The sequence below is a fragment of the Pteropus medius genome, unplaced genomic scaffold (assembly GCF_902729225.1).
Source record: "Pteropus medius unplaced genomic scaffold, Ma_sr-lr_union100, whole genome shotgun sequence".
NCBI lineage: Eukaryota > Metazoa > Chordata > Mammalia > Chiroptera > Pteropodidae > Pteropus > Pteropus medius.
Genome location: NW_024354502.1, coordinates 13163710 through 13184864, shown reverse-complemented (window position 1 = coordinate 13184864; position 21155 = coordinate 13163710). Strand labels below are relative to the sequence as shown.

General features: G+C 32.1%; 1 pseudogene; it reads right to left on the bottom strand.

Moving 5' to 3' along the window:
• Positions 1 to 20564: 20564 nt before the first annotated feature.
• On the bottom strand, positions 20565 to 20683 carry LOC120595772 (uncharacterized; annotated as a pseudogene).
• Positions 20684 to 21155: the final 472 nt, after the last annotated feature.

Genomic DNA, 21155 nt, shown 5'->3' with positions numbered 1-21155 from the left:
CTAGTTTTTCTCCCTATTCATGTGAAATTTGGTAAGTTATTTAAACTTTTTGAGACTCAGTATCTAAAAGGAACAATGACTAACTTTCAAGAATGTTATAAATATCAAACAAGAAAGTAAATGAAAATAAATTGCCAAAAATTCTCTTAACTAAATAATTTCTGGCTATTATTGTAATCATTATTATTTTAATTATTTCATGCAGTAGCTTTAGAAAAGTAGAAAATGTACTATACTAAGAAAAAATCTGACTGTAATAAAATGTTTTGAATATGGCATTTTGTTTAAAATTATACAGGAAAACTCATCACAAATCAACATCTAATTATAGAACCATATTGTTAGCACAACATCAGAATATCAAAATTTTAAGCAAAATAACTACCTACTCCTACACTGCAAGGAAATAATACTAATAATTTATTTACTATTAAAGATATAGAAACACTGATTTTTAAAATAATTTACTATAAAGAGATGATAAAAGTGTAAAACCCAACAAAACATATTATGTCAACATGAATGGACTTAGTGATGATGCAAAAGTTCTATTATTCAATTTTATTTATAAATTTTAAGTTATACATACCAAAAAATAACAAGGATTAAAAATTATATAGATATAATTCCTCTATATAATTTTCAAGCTTAGTCTTATTTTGTATATAACTGCCCAATGCCTGATGCTTTCTATTCAAGCATTAACATCCAAATCAAAGTATATAGATATAATTTTTTAATGCAATAGAAAACAAAAAGTAAACATGTTATAAAACATGATTTGGGGGACTGTACAATATTTATATAATTATATTTATATGTGGTTTTTAAAGTGTAAGTTAAATATAATAAAGAAAATCACGAAAAAGTAATATTAATGTTATTCCTACAAGCTTAGACAATTCAATGACAGAAGAATCTAGAATATTGCCCAATATCTTTAGAATAAATAACAAGATATATATCAGGTTAAGAAAGGTTCATGGAGTTTACGAGAAATAGCAAAAGTGCTACTCACCCTTACTCTAAAGTAATATACAGTTATATATACATATTTTAGCAGTACTATTAATATATTCATTATTGTTCTTCCTTTAAACAAACATTTTTTCAGTGCTGATACTATGCCACGCTCTAAGCTGAGTACTGAAAATATAGCAGTTGGCAAGATAGACATGACTCCTTCTTTCTAGAGGTGAAAAGCATACAGTCTGGATTCAGATTTCCTGGGTCCAAATCAAGCTCAGCCTCTCACTGACTTTTTGACTTGGGCAAATGATTTAACCTTTCTGTGACTCAGTTTCTTCAACAGTTATACTGGGAGTGACATGATTCCCTCACAGGATTATTCTGGCGATTAAATTACTCATCATGTTGGAAGCCCATGAATACCTGGCACAGAGTGAGTTTTCTGTACTCATGAGCTATTTTCAGTTCAGACGCTGGATAGCACAGGGATCTAAGAACATGGGCTCTGAAGTTAAATCTTGACCTCACCCATTGGTGCAGAGTGAATTGGAGCCTGTTATTTAACCCTGGTGTGCGTCAGGTTTTCCTCTGAAAAATTAAAAATGTTAGCACTTGCCTTAGAAGGGCGATGAGAGATTTGCCTTAGTTTCTGTATATTAAGCACTTTAAAAAATGCCCACCACATGACAGGCATTCAAAAGAATTATCATCATATCACCATCATCATTATTACTGATGACAGATATTAAATTTATTAAAATATAATTAATAAAATATCACATAGTTGAATGTGAAGTATTCACTATGGAACATAAAGAGAAACAGACATATACAATGGTATGTTTTGCATATGTGTGCTTACATTGTTTGAATACATTTTATAATTAAATTTATAATAACAACTTGTACTACCGAGTCTTCCCCCAAAGACAACTTAAGAACTACAGTGACACAAACACCTAAATTGTATATCCACAGAAAATAACACTTTGGAAAGGAGATGAGAAGGGGGAAATGATTGGTCATTAGCCCTCATTAATTGTTCCAACTGAGATGGAGATCTTACTAATACATGGTAGTACTCAATGGCCCTCTGAGGCTCATAGCAAGTATGTTCTTCTAGAATGCTGAGGTAAAATTTAAATGAAATTCTTACTTATGTGATATTTTTAATTATTTACTTAGATGTCATCTGAAAAAAAACCTGATAGCCGGAATTTGAGTCTATAAGTCTTAGCTTTCACACTATCATCAGGCACCACATTGTTCTGGAGGAGTAAGGTTCTTTTTTATCTGTAGTCTGGGCCTCTAGGCTGAACTTGTATTACCAAGCATGTTTTCTTCTTAGCAAAACCTCTGTCAATGTTAGTGTGTAGCTTATTACACTATTCCTTTTTTCTTCAGCAAAGCTAGTTTAGGTAAATACACACACACACACACATACACACACAGATATACATATATATAATATAAAAAACTTCTATTAGATAATCTTAATATCCATATCTATAATGATAATTTATATTTTGACAGAACTTTTGAACAAACAGTTTATAAAATAGAGAAGGGAGAATTAGAATTTCTCTGCCATGGAAGTAGTAATTTGTCATGTTTTCTGACTTCCTTCAATCTTCTTAATATTTTTGTAATGTTTAGAGGATCACTCATCTTATAAATCCTGACTTACAGAGGCAGAAAGTATAATATTTACTCTCGTAATTATAATTTCTGCTGAGGTACTAATGGGTGATATATTTCACCAAACCACCATATCTGTGCAAACTGTCGATACAAAAATGAACACAAAAAAGAATCTGATTCGAGGAATTTATCTTCTGCCTATTCCAGGGATTGGGAGAGTTCATCAAATCAAAGGCTGTAGAGACAAAGCTTCTGGCATCTAGATGCAGGGGTATCAGTGCCTACATTGTACTATTTTATAAGTTGTTACATTGGTGTTGAGTAGTGGCATTGTGAGAATTCAGCAGTGCACTTCCTGCATAAGGTGTTTGTTACTTGCTGCATGGTATCAAAGCCTGGGTCTCTGCCTCCCAGATTTTTACCCTCAAATATTGTTTAGTAAATTTCTTACATTATCTCCTTGCGATATTTTTTTTACCCTACTGTTTGCCCTTGCCCTCTGAACAATTCTGCAAGTATGCTATCTATGTATAACTAGTGAGACTGAGCCACAAGAAAAAATAAACCTTGTATTGGTTATTTTGTATGGCTCGGTCTAAAGATAGTGGAACACAGCTAAAATTAAAGGATGAGACTCTGGAAGATGATGACAAGCATTGTTGAGACTTAAGACTGTCAGCTTAGTGGACACCAGGGCCTGTATCTGCATGATTCTCTTCTCCTTTTCTAAGTTTATTATTATGTGGTTTTGATATGGATCCTATATATCTGCTGCAATATCTGCATTCCAAGAAGAAGAGGAGAAAGGAGAAAGAGGTATGCTACTTATATCGGGAAAACTGAAATGCATTTCAGGAAAAGTATATCAGAACTTACATGAGGCCAGAGCCTGGCCATTTCTTACTAGAAGGTAAGAAAAAAGAATTTGGAAATAGGTTGGCTAGAGGCCTAACAATACTGGTATTTGACACAGATTTCCCCAAATTATATCTTCTAGAAAGTCATTTTTATCTAGTTAAACAACAAAGTATAGATTCATTTAGGATTCATTTCTACATATAGTATAATTTATATCCACTGGTTTCCATCATTAAGAACTCGGTGTTTTTGCATGTCAAATTTTAGAATAGATCTTAGTACCTTTTAGTTCTCTATGCAGATATATCTTTTTTTATGCAATTATTATAAAAATTTAATTCATCCTAAAGTCCAACTTTCTATCATTGGTTGATACAAAATCTTTATTTTCTGTTTTCCATTTTTGCACTTCTGACATATATAAGTTTAATGCAAATGGTGTTACCTACAAAGTTTTGATGTGAAATACAAATTTTTTCTTTTAAATTATCTTAATATATCACATGTACCTATACTTAATTGAAATAACATTGCGAGGACAGAAATGGCAAGAAACTCTGCTGAAGCTGCTGCTTACCTTTTGGCTTCTAAAAATGCATCAGCATCCATTGCATAGAAATCTGATTTTCTCCTGTCGGAATTCACTGTCAAAGAGAAATGTACAATTGATGAAGCATACAATTCTTTTATTTTTTCCAGGTCAATTATCAGTTATTTACTATTTATAACTTGATGTTGCTTTGTTTCAAAGATTGTTTGTTTAATTGTTTTTACTATACCAGTAACATGTTTTCTGAAAATAAATTGACTTTTCATGTTTAGAATGCATTTCCTGTAACTCGTGGTTGAAAGAAAGCATCTGTCATAATACGTCAGCTTTTCCTCTTGAATCCCCTAAAGGGATGTTCGGAATCATTAGTTTATAATCAGTTTTTGTTTTTAATTAAATATCAGCCATGTGACTGAGTCAGAGAAAAATAGGATTTTGCTTTTGTTCTCCCAAATAAATAGATTTATGGAAATAATGTTTAGCAGAATACACCGTGGAATATATTTTATAAGAAAAACATCATTTGGAGCTTTTCCTACATAAATTACTTTTAGAAATTCAGAATTGAGAAATATCAAATTTGAAATATTACTGATCAAATAATTGTTATATATTCAGATTTCAATAAGTATAATACATAAATTGATTTTAGTTACAGATAATGCAATCTTTGCTTTATTAATTTATTCAATCATTTATTCAATCAGCCCACTAACAGATCTGTGAGACTGTGAAAGTATACTGGTGTGTGAGTTTATGAGTTTGTATGTGTCTGTATGTGCTTGTCCACCTGTGTACAAGTGGCACCTGTAATACATTTCTACACATTCAAAAGCTGCATATGGAATCTAAACTAATATAAACTGTATTGCACAAGTGCAGATGGCACCATCAACTAAAAACCTCCCCAAAGATATACTTTTATTTTGCTCAATTTAAACATGAGTACAGAAACCTAGTAAGTTTTGTGCTTAATGAGAACATAGAAATTTATGGAGACAACCAAAAATATACATCTAAGAGCATTTATTTTTAAAACTGTTTTGAATAAAGCTACCGATATATTTATTGATCTTGACATGAAACAATTTTATTGGCATATGTGATAAAATATTAGGTAAGTATGAAATTATAAAACAACTATTCAGATTCAATAAATTTTTAGAAAGCATACATATATACTTTATATATTATACATACATATATATATCGAGAGAGAGAGAGATAAAAAGAAAAAGAAAAAGAAAAAAATGAAGGGAAATTGATAACCAAGTGGACAGCACAAGGCCCACAAAGGATATTAAAATTTTTCCACAAACTGTGTTTTTATGGTCTTTAGACCTTTTATCTTTATGGTAAAACACTTCCAAACCATTATGTTTGCTTACAAAATATGGTTTAATATAATAAAACCAAGATTATTCTATATGTCAGCACAATTATTAAAACTTTCTCCCTTCCCTAATTCTTACTAACACAAAAATTATAGAAAACATTTACATTTTACTTTTTAAATCTTAAATAGGTAAACATTTTTCAAATCTTTATATATTTGTTTTATGTTCTAAGAGAATTCCTTTGCTCCATCTTCTGGTTTAAAAGCTTATTTTTCATTTGTATCAATTCTATCCAGGATTTATCATAACAAGTGTTGTTTCTGTTTCTATATCAGTTAAGATACTTTCAGCTTTGGGAAATAGAAACTGGCTCAATTATGCCTCCAAGTTCCTATTCCTCTGTCACATTGTTTCTTTTGCTTTTTTTGTCTTTTGTTTTACTCTTGCTTTTGGCATTTGTATGATTTTAAGCCTGTTTTCCCTCATGGTTTTAAAATGGCTGCCAGTAGAGTTTGAGGCTAAATAGTTTCAAGTCCAGAAGAAGTAAGGGAAAACGAATCAGCAAGAAAAAACAGAAGTGAACAAAAAGTCACCCAAATATCCCTGGAGTATGAACTATAAACCCTCCCACAAAATCAGATTGCAAAAAATTAAGCCACTTTACTGGAAAATACGACATAATAATTAACATAGATGAATGAAAAGCTCATTCTAGAAAAAAGGAGAGAGTTGTCTTTTCCTTTGTTACATGGGAAAACTGCTGAACAAATATGCTTCTCTGTTAGTAGACGAAACAGCAAAAATGAGTGATGGTAGGCAGCCAACACTCAAATAATTACTCAGCATTTTTTTAAAGTAATGTTTCTTGCTTGTTTCTAGAATATTATCTTATTTCTCCAGTTATATTAATTATGCCCATTTTAATGTCTTAGCATACCATTTTATTAGGATTTTTTTCTGTTATTGTTGATGTTGCTTTTTTGTTCTGTATTTTTTGTTTTCCCTTGGCTGTCTATTGATTTGCTTCATATTGACTTCTGACTGTATGATCATCTGGCACTTGCCCAATGCTGCCAATGTTTTTAAGAGAGAAAAGCCTAAGACCTATGCACAAATGGTTGGCAGAGTGCAGAACCTCTATATGACATCAAAACACCAGAGATTTATGAAACTGCCTTTACAATAGCTCAGACTAACAACAAATTCTACTTCTCAGAACAAAAGCAACAATGAAATTGTTTCTAACTAAAGAAGAGATATAACTAAACACTCATTAAAAAGTACAGTAATAGAAAGCAAAATTTAAAAAAGAAAAAAGAAGGCAGAAAAGTAGATATACAAATATATAATACAGCAGGAAGGAGGAGATTTTAAAGTAGAGGGCAGAATCAATAATGCTAAATGTTATGTAGATTGATGAAAAATAAAAACTCTATAAAATCATTTACCTTGGTCTTTGGATATCACTGGTGTTCATTTAAAACATTATTTTGTTCAGTGATGGCCAGAGATTCTGTTTGCAAAGAATTTAAAGATAAATTACAAAGAAATAAGAAGCAGTATTTACCATCTACATGCATGAAAATATGGCAATAAAATAAAGGAAGTCGAGTATAGCCTGATGGGATGACAAAATTATATAAATATTGTATTGAGAACAAGACAGAAAGTTTACTGAAATATAGTAGTCAAGAAGGAAAGAATGTAGGAGACAAATGCTTAGAATATATGGGTTAAAACAGAATAGGGTTAGATATTGAAAACCTCAGGAAAGTCTTTGGACAGATATTTCCCATGGAGAATATATACGGTACCTAAATTTACTATATTATTTATTATATATATCAGGAAACTTTTGAGAGTTAAAGTGAGACTATTAATTATTAAAATAAGACACGCACGACCCCAGATTGTCCAGGGAATCCAGGCTATATGGTCCTCTACAACTACATCACAACCGTTTCCAGCATAGGTCAGATTTAATCTGCCAGTGAGCAGATAACTGTTAACCAAACTTTTTTCCTTCTTTGGTACTACTTTTCCAGGTCTCCCTTGGAATTCTGTTGGCTTGAGGTCTAGCAATGATGGACTGAGAGAAGAAACAATGTGACTACTCTCCAAACTGGCCCATAGAAATCTTGAGAAAGGAAATAGACACTGTCTCAAATATAGGAAGTGCAAGAGTAAAAGAATACAGAAATAATAAATAAATAAATAAATTAATTAATTAATTAAAAAAAAGAGATCAAGAGCAGAGAACATTTAATTTAGGCCAGATGATTTTATTGTATTCATCCTGCTGAAGTAGACTGAAATTAAAATTATTAGTTAAATAATCATAATTTTAAGAATGATATGATATAGGTGTCAATAGTTTTGTCTGTTTTTATAAATTTGTTTGCAACTTAAGCAGGGCTTGAACTACTAATATCTCAAACACCTAGTTCTGTCTAGTCATATTGTTGACTATTTGGGTGTACTGTGGTGGAAAAATTTAAATTCAAACATTACATAAATACTTGTATCAGTATGGAGATGAACATAATAATAATAATAGATAAAGTACTCTAAACTCATAGTGGGGGAGGAGGATGAAGCAATACATAAACTGCTAAATATATGTTTATAGACTATTATATTCCATCTTTAATGTAAAAAAATACAGGGAAAGCCAAGCTGAAAGGCTACATACTGTATGATTCCAACTATATGATATTCTGGAAAAGGCAAAACTATGGAGATAGCAAAAAGACAGTTGGTTGCCAGAGGAGGGAGAGATGAATAGAGTACAGAGGATTTTTATGGCAATGAAACTATTTGGTATGTATAATGGTGGATATATGTCATTATAACTTTGTCAAAACCCATAGAATGAACAACATCGACAGTGAACCCATATGTAACCTATGGACTTTGGGGGACAAAGTAGTTCCATGTAGGTTCATCAATTTTAACAACTTTACTGCTCTGGTAAAGGATATAGATAGTGGGAAAGACTATGGGCGAGGGTCTCAGGAGATGGATGGGAATTCTGTACTTTCTGCTCAATTTTGTTGTGAACCTAAAACTGCTCTAAAAATAGTCTACTAAAATATTTTAAATGCATGGCAAATGAAAACACCAATTGAAGCATTTTAAAAAGTTGTAAATTGTGTAGAATTTTAATAGCTGCTTAAAATATTCAATAGTTTAGAAAAACCAGTAGGTGTCTCTCATGCTTTACATATTTTTTTTAAAAATATGATCTCAAAAACGAATGCAAATATTAAGGAGAAAACAGTAAAATAGCAAAATAAAAATAATAGCATCTTTTTCTTCAATTTTTGGCTAAGAGGGTGTTATCTTTTAGTATGAACAAACAATATACTATATAACTGATAGAATATAAGCTTAGACAATCCTTGACTTGTGTAGTACTTTTGAAGAGCTCCCATTTTACATTTGTAACATTACTTCTGTTAAAATTAATGAAGCTCCATACAAATTTACAGCATTTAGAAATCATGATTCCTACATGTATTATTTAAGATGACTATCACATTTAATCAAGTTCATCATATTTCACAATGCATAACTTGGTTAATATCTTTTTTTTACATGCGTCACCAAACTAAACAGACACAACTATATTCATAAAATTCACAAACATTCCTTAGGCTATGAAAAAGGCTCTGCTTTCAAGAAGAGGCAATTTGCTTGCCCAGTAGGTGCCTAAATGCACGGACTTGATTCCAAATTCTATTATGAGATACTAATGACCACATGCACTTGGAGATGCAATGCAAAGAAGTCACAAGAGTAAATGTCAAGTATTTGGAGAAAAAGTAAAATGGAATGAAATATATGTTATTAATGAAGCAAAGAGTGAAAAGTATGGAAATGTAATTTAAGGATATAAAATTAGAAAGGAAATCATTTTTTTAATTGCCAGAGTTGCATTCTTCTTCAGACTTTTGTAGGTGCGGAGGTTAATGTTTAAATAAGTTTGATTTTTAAAATTGTAATCATAGTTCAATGGATAAAAGGATCTTGCTAAATTTTGGTTATGAATGTATCTGTGAAGAATGACAGAAACATCCTAATTAATAGGAATTGGCCTTATTTCCCTTAATCTACACTTAGAAACTATTGTTTATTAGAACACAAAGATAATTACAAATTGTGGGCTCTACCTGGGTCAATTAAATTTGTTATTTTCACATGGCTAAAGGATGAAGATGGTTGTATACAACTCAACACAAGAGAAGCAATGGAAAACAGGGAGAAACCTTGTTTCATTAAGTCTTTTGTAGTTTTGTGGTACTAGTAAAGTACATTGATTGTTCTGAAGCTTAGTTTCCTTACCAGTAAAATGTAAGTGGCAGGAACATCAATAAGAAGGCAGAATAAAAAACCCTTAACCCTCCTTCTCCCCATGGAAATTGATTCAACTATACATGGACCAATTGCATTTGTGAGCAATCTGGGGACCAGTTGAGAGACTTCTGAACCTTGGGTGAGTGCAAAACCAGCTATATAGAATTTGGTAGGAAATTTTGTGGAGGGAAGTAACTCTACTCTTAAAAAAACTACATATGGTTATATATGTAGCCCAAAGTTTGTAATTAAGTTTGTGTTTTAATAAACTATAGTTTTTAAATTTAGATCAAGATCTCCAGAAAATTTTCATCATACGTAACTGAAACTATATACTTATTGAACAGCAACTCCCCATTTCCCTCTTCCTCCAGCCCCTGGGACCCACCACTCTACCTTCTGTTTCTATGACTTTGACTACTTTTGGCATCTCATATAGTTGGAATCATGTAGAATTTGTCCTTCTGTGACTGGCTTATTTCACTTAGTATAATAACTTCCAGGTTTCCTATATTTTTGCAAATGGTAGAATTTCCTTTTTTTTTTTAAGACTGAATAATATTCCATTATTATGTTTATAACACATTATCCATTTATTCCTTGATGGACATTCAGGTTGCTTCCACAACTTGGCTATTATGAATAATGCTGCAATGAACATGGTGGAGCTAATAGCTTTTCGAGATCCTGATTTTAATTATTTTATATAAATATCTAGAAGTCAATATGCTGCATGGATCACATGATAGTTCCATTTTTAACTTTTTGATGAACCTTCATACTATTTCCCTTACAGGATGAACCATTTTACATTCCCACCAACAAATTCCTATTTCTCCATATACTTGCCAATATTTGTTATCATATTTTTTTCTAATAGCCATCCTTACAAGTGTGAGGTGATACTGTTGTCTTGATTTGCATGTTCCTGATAATTAGTGATGTTAAGCACCTTTTTATATACCTGTTGGCTATTTGTATGTCTTCTTTGGAGAAATGTCTATTCAAGACCTTTACTCATTTTTTAATCATGTTATTTTTTTCTTGTTTGTTTATTTGCTATTGAGCTGTAGGTATACTTATATAATTTGGCCAATAGCACCTTATTAGATATGTGGTTTACAAATATATTTTTTCTAATTTTTCAGGTTTCCTTTAGTGTTATTTGGGAAAATGATGAAATTGTTTCTAATATTAAACTGGAAGAAAAAGTAAATGTATTTAAAAATATACCATTAAATAAACAATAAAGTGGAACAATAAGAAACTAGTTAAATTTTTATTAAAGTAATAATGTTATAATATGTGATTTATAATTAGCAAAATATTTGCCTTTAAAAAGACAGTTATAATCTTAAATTAGAATAGCTATTCATAGAAAGTGTTACATGTAAAATCTAAGTAATATATAAAGGAAGACATTGTGCAGAATTGTTTTAAATATCTCACTAGTCCAATTTTTTAATTAAAAACATTTTAATGATATTTTAAATTTTTCTATATTCCTACTAATATTACCAATTTAATAAAATGACATTAACCTAATATTATCATCTAAGTTTCAGGAAGAAAAAAAGCACGATTTTAATTATACTGAAAAAGTAAATATTTGTCTTTGATAGACTCCCTCCCTCCAATGTTCAGCTTTACACATCTCTATTACATCTAAATAAAAATTAAAGATCAAATCCATGTTCAAAAGGTCCATTAACTATAAATTAGAAATTTACTTGTGAAATTCAGTTTGGGGTATCACTTAAAAAGAGAGAATGGGAAGTGAGAAGATGCTTCAAAGATCTTTATTTATAGTATTCCATTATAATATATATCTACATCATGAATATGTTACAATAAAATAATATCTCTTCATTATTGGTTAATGCACACCTTTTATATTATTATTTGTAATTTTTACTTAAAATTTGTTATTCAAAATTGTGATAGGCTGAATAATTTGCCCCCCAAAATGTGCCTGTCTTAATCTCCAAAACCTAAGAATATCTTACTTTACATAGCTAAAGCAACTTTGCAGATATGATCAAGTTAAGGAACTTGAGATGGGATGATTATCCTGAATTGGCTTAATGTAATTAAAAGGGTCCTTATAAGGAGGAGTCAGGAAGGTCAGAGTTAGAGGTGAGGTGATGACAGGAACAGAGGGAAGGAAGAAGATGTGATGAAAATAGAGGTCAGAGTGATTCAAGGCTATTAGCTCAGAAATGCAGCCGGCCTCTAAAAGCTGGAAAAGACAGGGAGGGAAACAGAATTGATTCTCCTTTTGAGACTCTAGAAGGGAGGCTGCCTGCTGACCCATTTTAGATTTCTGACTTGTAGAACTATATAATAATAAATTTGTGTTGATTTAATTTTGAAAATTGTGGTAATTTATTACAGAGCAACATAATTAATATAGAAACATACGTAAATCTTTATACACAATTATAAATATAAACACACTAAAAGTAAATTGCTTGCACACACATTCACAGATGCATATATTCACACATGCGTACACACACAGAATTTGTTGACTTGAGTGACCAGATAGGCCTTCTTCATTTTGTGTGTCTGGGTGTGTATGTGTGTACCTGTGTCCATTTGTAATTAAGATAAACTGCAACTTCAGATTTTGCCTCGATCCACCGTCGTAACATCGTATCATCATATCCTAGTATTATACAAGAAGGAGGTGGAAGAGGAAGAGAAGAAAAAGGAGTAAGAGAGGAAGAAGGGAGATGGAGGAAAGGAAAAAACACAATCCTTTAATCCAAAAATTGTTAAATATTTAAAGACTTGTTTAAAGTAATCTGTTTAAACAACTGTAAGACAATCTATAAATGACTATTTATCAGTGTCTTCACCATAGCAGGAAAGGAAGAGGAGACTGTAAATGGACAATAAACTTGATAGACTTCATAAATTTTCTTTGGGTTAAATGTTTGCTTCAATTAGCCCATAACAAATAGATGCTACTGATTAAAAAATATATATATTTTCATGCAGCTGCAAAGTAGACAATCTGCTACATCAGAAATACAAAGGTTTTTTTAAAAATTCAACTGACTGTGAAAGGACATTTTGTGCAGAGAACACACTAATTAAAACATTACTACATGGTTCCTATTTAAAACCTTTCTATGTCACAATATTGGATAGTTCCATAGATATTTGTCAGTTTCTTAATAAGTCTATTTTAGTTTTTAAGTTAAAAAAGACCAACCTTATAACATTAAAAAGATTTACTTTTACTTTGTTTTTCTTTAATTTGTATATTTGTTTTATTCACTACTGCTTTCAATAGCTCATCAAAATATAATAGTTGACTTTGATTAAAACACTTCATAAAAACACAAATGTAAATGTTTCTAAGTTAGGAAATGAATAATCATGAAGGCTTTTGTTTATAAAGAAAGAATTAATCCCATTCAATATCTACAGGATCAAGGGAGATTTATGGGATTTCAATAATTCACACAAACTGAGGTAAATTTAGAGCAACAAGCAGGATAGTTAAGAGATATGGAAATAGATTTTATATGGATAATTAAAAATCCCAGCCTTATTTGTCATGTACAAGACAAAATTCTGAAATGAGACAGAATAACCAAAAATACATATTTGATGGAATAAAATTAACTCTCTATAGCCACAATTAATAGAAAATATGAATCAGTTTGAGGTAGAATTTCAAAGAGTATGACTATTCAAAGAGCATATATTTAAACTCAGGGAATCACAAGTTGCAGAGATGTGGAGTAATTCAACCATATAGTGGATGCCCCTTCCCAGAAATGTTACGGACTGGACTGTATCAGAAAATTTCCTGTTACATTGTGCCAACTATTAACTATAAAGACAAATATAAATTAAAAGTAAGAGTCTTAATTATTTTTTTGAAATTAAGGGGAGATATCTCCCCTTTTTTGAGCATTTACATAAGAAAACCTAAAATTTTAAGTAATTTTTCCTGTCTTTGGAATAAATATAAATTATTTGAAAACAAAACCCATTTGGCTTTTGTGAGCTTTATGAACCTGAAATATCTTTCTCAAGGACCTAGGAGCCATCTCTTTTAAATGTAAACATCAAGGAAGATAACACCTATTTCCCAGTATGGGGGCAGTTTGGAGCCTAGAGCCTAACTTTAATGGGCACCTTGTTCTAAGTTGCAAACTTACCTTCTCTCATAAAGATAATTTTTTTTCCAACTTGCATAGAGTCTATAAGCTAACACAGACGGTTACCTCAATTACTATGTAAAGTTGGTATGAACTATGTATGACAGATAGGGCTGTCAGGTCCTTTTCCTTGAGAACTAGCTATTGTTTATCAAGAAAACATGAATGCAATGGGTTGTATCTGCTTCGTGAAAATTTCCTCTCTGTGAAAGGCATTGTCAAGAGAATGAGAAAGTAGATCACAGACTAGGAGAAAATATTTGCAAAAGACACAGTGATAAAGGACTGTTATCCAAAATATGCAAAGAACTCTCGAAACTCAAAATAAGAAATAAACTGATTTATAAAATGGCCTAAAGACCTTAACAGACCCCTCACAAAAAAGATATACAGATGGCAAATAAGCACATGAAAGAATGTTCCGCACCATTTTTCATTAGAGAAATGCAAATTAAAACAATAAGATTCCATGAAACACTTACTAGAATGGCCAAAATCTAGAACATGGACATCAAATGCTCGCAAGGATGTCTAGCGAGAGGAACTCATTCATTGCTGGTGGGAATGCAAAATGGTATAGCTACTTTGTAGGACAGTTGGCAATGTCTTACAAAACTAAACATATTCCTACCATAGAAACCAGCAATCATACTCATTAATATTTACCTAAAAGAGTTGAAAACTTATGTTCACTCAAAAATTTGCAAACTGATGTTTCTATCAGCTTTATTTATTAATTGCCAACATTTGGAAGCAACCAAGATGAACAGATAAACTGTGATATATCCAGAAATGGAAATTTATTCTGGCTAGAAAGAAATGAACTATCAAGCCACACAAAGACATGAGGGACCTTGAATGCATCCTCACCAAGTGAAAAGGGCTATCTGAAAAGGCTTTACATTGTATGAATACAGAACTATATTACATTTTAGAAAAGGTAAAACCATATGGACAGTAAAAAGATCCATCATTGCCTAGGGTTAGTGGGGAGGGATAAAAACATATGGAGAATTTTTAGCATGGTGAAAATATACTGTGTGATAATATAATGATAGGTACATAATTATAACTTTGTCAAAACCCATAGATTGTACCATATCAGGTATGAACAGCAATATAAACTATGGATTTTGGTTTATTATGAAGTTTCAGTGTAGGTTCATCAACTGTAACAAATGTTATTACTCTAGTGGGGAATGTTATCAATGGGGAGGCCGTGCATGTGTGGGGCAAGGAATATATAAGATATCTCTATCTTCTTCCCAATTTGGCCGTGAACCTAAAACTGCTTTAAAAGTAAATTCTTAAAAATATATATCTATAATATAAACACACCAATCATTAAATTGATATTGATAGCCATACTACTATCTGACCTATAAACACCATCAAATTTTACTTCATATCCAATAATAATATTTATAGCAAAAACATCCTTCTAGGATCACATCTAATATATATTTGTCAGGTGTCCTTAGTCACCTTCAATCTGGAAAAATTCCACAGTATTTCCATATATTTCATAATCTTAATATTTTGAAAACTACAAGCTTGCCATTTTATTATGTTGTTAGGTTTTGCTGATATCTATCCTCCCCTCCCCTCTGCTTATACTCTAGGTATACAATTTGGGGCAGGAATTTCATAAAAGTATATATTTTATCAGGTGCTATAATATTTTGATTTCTTCCATTACTGGTGATGATCATTTTAGTCACAAGGTTAAGGTGACATCTGCCAGGTTTCTCCAGAGTAAGTTACTAATATCATGTGTATAATTAATAAATGTGTTGTAAGATCCTTTGAAACTATTACTGTATTTTCATCCAACAATTTTAGCAACCATTGATGATTTTTCTCTTGTCAGTTGGAACTACTATGGGTTTCAAATGGTGGTTCTCTCATTCCAGTAGTTCTTATACAGTTTATTAGCTGACATTCTACAGTAAGAAAGAAATTTCTTATCCCACACTTATTCACATATTTATTTATTTGAGCATAAACTTATGAATCTTACTTTATCCAGTAGGTTATAATCTGACACTGTTATTACATACGTTGAAATTCAAATTGCCCCATATTTTGTAAGCACATCCCATGCAAACTTGCTCCTATGTCATTTAAAAATTTTTACACCATTCTTCAAGTATTTCTTACTTTCTGGACACACACACACACACACACACACACACACACACACATACACACACACATACACACACACACAACCACATAGCTTTGTCTGTTTATACTTTAGTTATTTTTTTATTTCTATAGCCAAAACTTAAGTTTTTCAAAGCCAAGGATGTTGCTGCTTAATATTTTTTTGTTTATTCCAGATAACTTCACTCACTGGTTTGCTTGCTACAGATACTTAGTGTGATAGCTAATTTATTGGCTTTGCTAAAGTGTCTTTCCTAAGGCAGAGGAGAATAAAGCTCTAGGTCTATACCCAGTCTATTTGTGGCCTCACCGTTGATGCTGAATCCCACTACTAATAGTGCACAGAGGCTATGAATAGGGAAAGGTGTAGGTGGTAGCTTTTGAAAATATATACCACTGTTCACCTGATTGCCTTCTTTCTTTTCTCAGTTCTTAAGAACAAACAAACAAACAAATAAACAAGTACATAAATAGATAAATAAATAAATATAAAATAAAATAAAGTAAGTATATAGGTAGAAACTAATAGTTAAATACATCCTAATTTATTTGACTTTGATATAGTTTAGCCACTTAAACCCTCTGAACTTATTTCCCATCTCTAGATTTATAAATAAGAAAGTTTTACTGATCCCTTCCAGCCTCAAAAATCCAGTGAGCCAAAAGTTGTCCAAACTATTGTTTCATCTTTGAGTGAGACTGAGATATCAAGAATCAGAAAGAACACAGACTCTTCAAGGATTTTGAGATTAAGAAATTGAAGTAGACATGTCAGTTACAGGGAACAGACAAAACCAGTGACAGTATTTGAGGCATTAAGGACCATATGCTGTCTGTGAGGTTCATATAAAGCTATCTAAGCGGAATCTATAAAGAAGGTCTTTCTCACAGACATAACTAAACTTCCTTTTGGCTAAATTTTAAACAAATTTCTATAACGCCTATGTGAGAAAAATCTCATATTGTATTAATTTTTCAGAAAGGCTTGTTTTCACGCACCATCAAATAAACAAATAATATTTCACTTTTTCCAAATTTTATTATTTCATATAAAATCAACACCTAGCATAGTTGAGAGAAATTCCTTATTCCAAAATAAAATCAAGATTCTTACAAACTGTGAATGACAGAGTTATTTTACACATTCATAATCTGTAACTATTTTGAAGTATGTGTAATAATATACATACTCTAATCTACTCTCTTTTCTTGACTTCAAAACAACTGGCTTTCAAATTCAAATAAATTTCTTTAACATGAACTGAGTGTAGAAATTTCTTATATCCAAAAATTCACTGATTTCATATTTATTGTTTCAACATTTCTTTTGTTTATACTCAGAATATGTTTAAAAATGTTAGTATCAATTTTACAAAATAAAGAAGAAACACATTAATAAAACTAAAAATATATGGTATGTATTATGACTATGGTTTCATTAAAAATGCTGATACATAAAAGACAAGTGAAAACATTCCAAAAGATTTTATAATTTTTTAGTAAGAAAATATCTATTTGAAAATTATTGATTTTAAGTAAAGAATAACACAATTTTATTCTATTCTGTCATAATCCCTTGATTTTACTACTAGAAAGGTAATCCCTTTTGGTACATATCTCAAGTTATTCTCTGGTGCTGAGCTGGATTCTTAAACTGCAACCAGTTGAGCTGGGATTTGGAGTTGACCTTGAACACCACATTAGCATATGCTTCAACAAGTTTCTTCCATTGACAGATGACGATTTTGTAATGCTGTTTTCACATAAAATAGTTCTTGAAAAGTTTCATTTCATTTTAAGTATTCAAAACTCAATAAAGCTTAATAAGCTGGTTAGTTAATATATTAATAGCATTAGACAAAGCAAATGAGTAAATTAGATCTGTATATATGTGGGGCTTATTTATTTGGCTTATTTCTTGTTTTATAATATCTAACTTCTTTTTTAAAATAAATTTTGTGATCCATGTACCTAAACTTTGACTTTTATATATTCTATTTTAGTTTCTAAATATGATTTTTCTTTTCCTATTACCAAAATGTAGTTTTTACAGTATACCCTCTAGTTTTATGAGCATTCTTTACTATCAGCATCTACATGCTTTCTAAGAACATAGCAGTTTTTTATCACAAAATGGTAAGTAAAATTTTCTCAGAATAAAGGTCTTCATTATAACAGTTTAAGTTCCTATAATTGTTGGTATTTTTCTTTTCTTTTGAATAGTTTTCAATAATTCAATATGGGTTTGGCCTGATGAGTGTGACATCAGAAGCATGATGGCGCAAGGGGTCCGTTGCTCGCTCCCCTTGAGATTACAACAAATTGAACAGCTATAATCCAATGGAAAATTCACAGCCTAACACACAAACACTTCTGAGAGATCTGCACATCAAAGCATCTGAAAGTAGGCGAGTCAGGTGAGCAATGGAGGAAAAAAGGGATAGGAGCAAAGACGGGTGCTGAGGATGCAACTTAGTGCTCCCTGTGGGACTCGAGGAGAAGGGAGGAATCAGGGTGTCTGGTGTACTCTCTGTAGCCCCAAAGATTCCTGCTCTAGTGATCAGCATATACTACAGCAGGACTCAGGGATCAGAGCAGAGACAGAACACAGAAGTGTGACAGCTGTGTTCTAATAGCCTTATTTCCCAGCAGAAAATGGAGTCATGGAGCCTGGCTGCCTCCCCGCACCTTTCCAGGGCTCATCTCCTCTCACCCTCCCTGAGCTAGCAGCAGGACCCAGGGGAAACTGCTGCAGCGAGAGTTGGCCTACACTGCAGGGAGTCTGCAGCCCTCGGAACTAAGGAGACAGCTTTTGAGTGGCAGATGCACACTGCAGCTGGTCCCAGTGACAGGGCTGGGTATAGAGGTGAGATAAATGAGGCCTGATGGTCGCCATTACTAGGAGGAAAATAGCCTTTGGCACACAAGTGGTGTGTCCTAACCCACCCTATATCTATGGAGGCTGATCTTGGCAGAGGCACTTGGAGCACCTCAGGCAGCACACTGCATCTGGCCACTGGGACAGCATCTTCAGCGGTTCTTCAGGGGTTCAGCACCCTATCACCCACCACATTCTCCTACTGGGGTGGAGTCTTGGGATCTAGGCGACCTGGTCACAGTGGCGACACATACCTCCCCAAGGAATAAAAGGCTTTTTTTTTTTTTTTTTTTGGTCACACAGCAGAGATGCTGGAGGCCTAAGCAGTGCAGGCAGCTTGCATGCCACCTACTACAAAATGCAAGAAAAACCTCTTGTTCATCTGCTAAAGAGGGATCACTATTAATAATAATATTTTTTTTTAAAAAAGGTAGAGTTTATTCCCATAAATGCCTAGCGGAAGAAATAATTCATCAAGTACCATAAACAACCAAGGTAACAAGGCAGTTCAGAAAGAAAATGAAAACCTCTAGAAAATAAAATTAAAGATATAGAAATATGTGATTTAAATTCAAGATCACAGTTCCGAAAAAAAATCAATGAGATGCAAGAAAATTCAGATAGGTAGTTCAATAAACACAGAAATAAAATCAATGAACAAAAGGAACATGTTTCCAAAGAGACTGAAACTTTAAAAAAGAATCAAATGATCTTCTGGAGCTGAAGAACTCAATACAAGAGATGACGAATAAAACAGTGACCTTAGGAAACAGAACCAACAAGATGGAGAAAATAATTAGTGATAGTGAAGACAGAAATCTGGAAATGATGCAGATAGAAGAGATTTGAAAGTAAAAAACAAAAAAAAACAAAACCTCTAAAAGAACTATCTGACTCCACCAGGAAGAACAATATAAAAATAATGGGAATACCAGAAGGAGACAAGAGGGAAAAGAGAACAGAGAGCCTATTCAAACAGTTAACGAGAACCCTATTTAAACAAATGTATGGATAGAACTGGATCTTTGAATCCAAGGTGCAAACAGAACACCTAATTTCAATCCAAAAAAAGTCTTCTCCCAGGCACACTATATTAAAACTGTCAAAAATTAATGACAAAGAAAGAATTCTCAGGCCTCCAGAGAAAAGAAGATGGCAACTTGTAAAGAAAAATCCATTAGATTATCATTGAATTTTTCAGCAGATATTCTACAAGCTAGGAGGGAATAGAATCAAATATTCAAACTATTGAAAGAGAGAAATTACCAGCCAAAAATACTATATCCAGCAAAGTTCTCTTTATATATGAAGGAAAAATAAACACCTTTACAGAATACAGAAGTTGAGGGAATTTTCCACCACAAGGGCTGCATTACATACTGAAGGGCATTACCGTACATAAAACAAAAAGACAAAAAGTAAGATGAGTAAAATGACTAACAAACAGTAGAAACAGGAAATTGCAACCCTTATTCAGAATAGGATATTACACACTTAAATACTACATAATGGTTAAAGGAGAAAAAACATTTTATTTTATTTTTTATTACTATTATTTTTTTTAGGCGAGGCAATCCTTGGTTGACTCGACAGATTGCAAGGACCTTGCCTGCTTATTTTTTTATTTTTTACGCCTACAGCACCTGGTCTTCCTAGGTGGTCTCCCATCCAATTACGAACCAGGCCCAACCCTGCTTAGCTTCTGAGATAAGACAGGATCAGGCTCGTTCAGGGTGGCATGGCCATAGACAGAAAAAACATTTTAAAAAGAGAAGACAATAGCTACTGCAACTCAGAAATGAACTCACAGCATAAATAGGAATAATTTGAGATATGATTTGAGTATAAATAGGAACAAAAACAGAAGAGCGGAGGGAGTAAAAGTCTGAATTTGCAAAGGGGAATGGAAATAAGATAAATACAGAAGAAAAAGGAGTACTGTGTATATGAAGTTTTCTTTTACATAAATTTAATGGTAACCGTACACACAAAATCCAGATCTGAGATATGTAACATAAAAAAAGGAACAGGGGGAAAAAATCATAGAATACCACTGAACTAAAATAATAGAGAGAAATACAAGAGTAAAGAAACAATGGAGACACCGAGCTACTAGAAAACAAAAGATACAATGGCTATAGGAAAATCTCATATATCAATAATCACCCTAAATGTAAAAGAACTGAACTCACCAATAAAAAGGCACAGAGTAGCAGATTGGG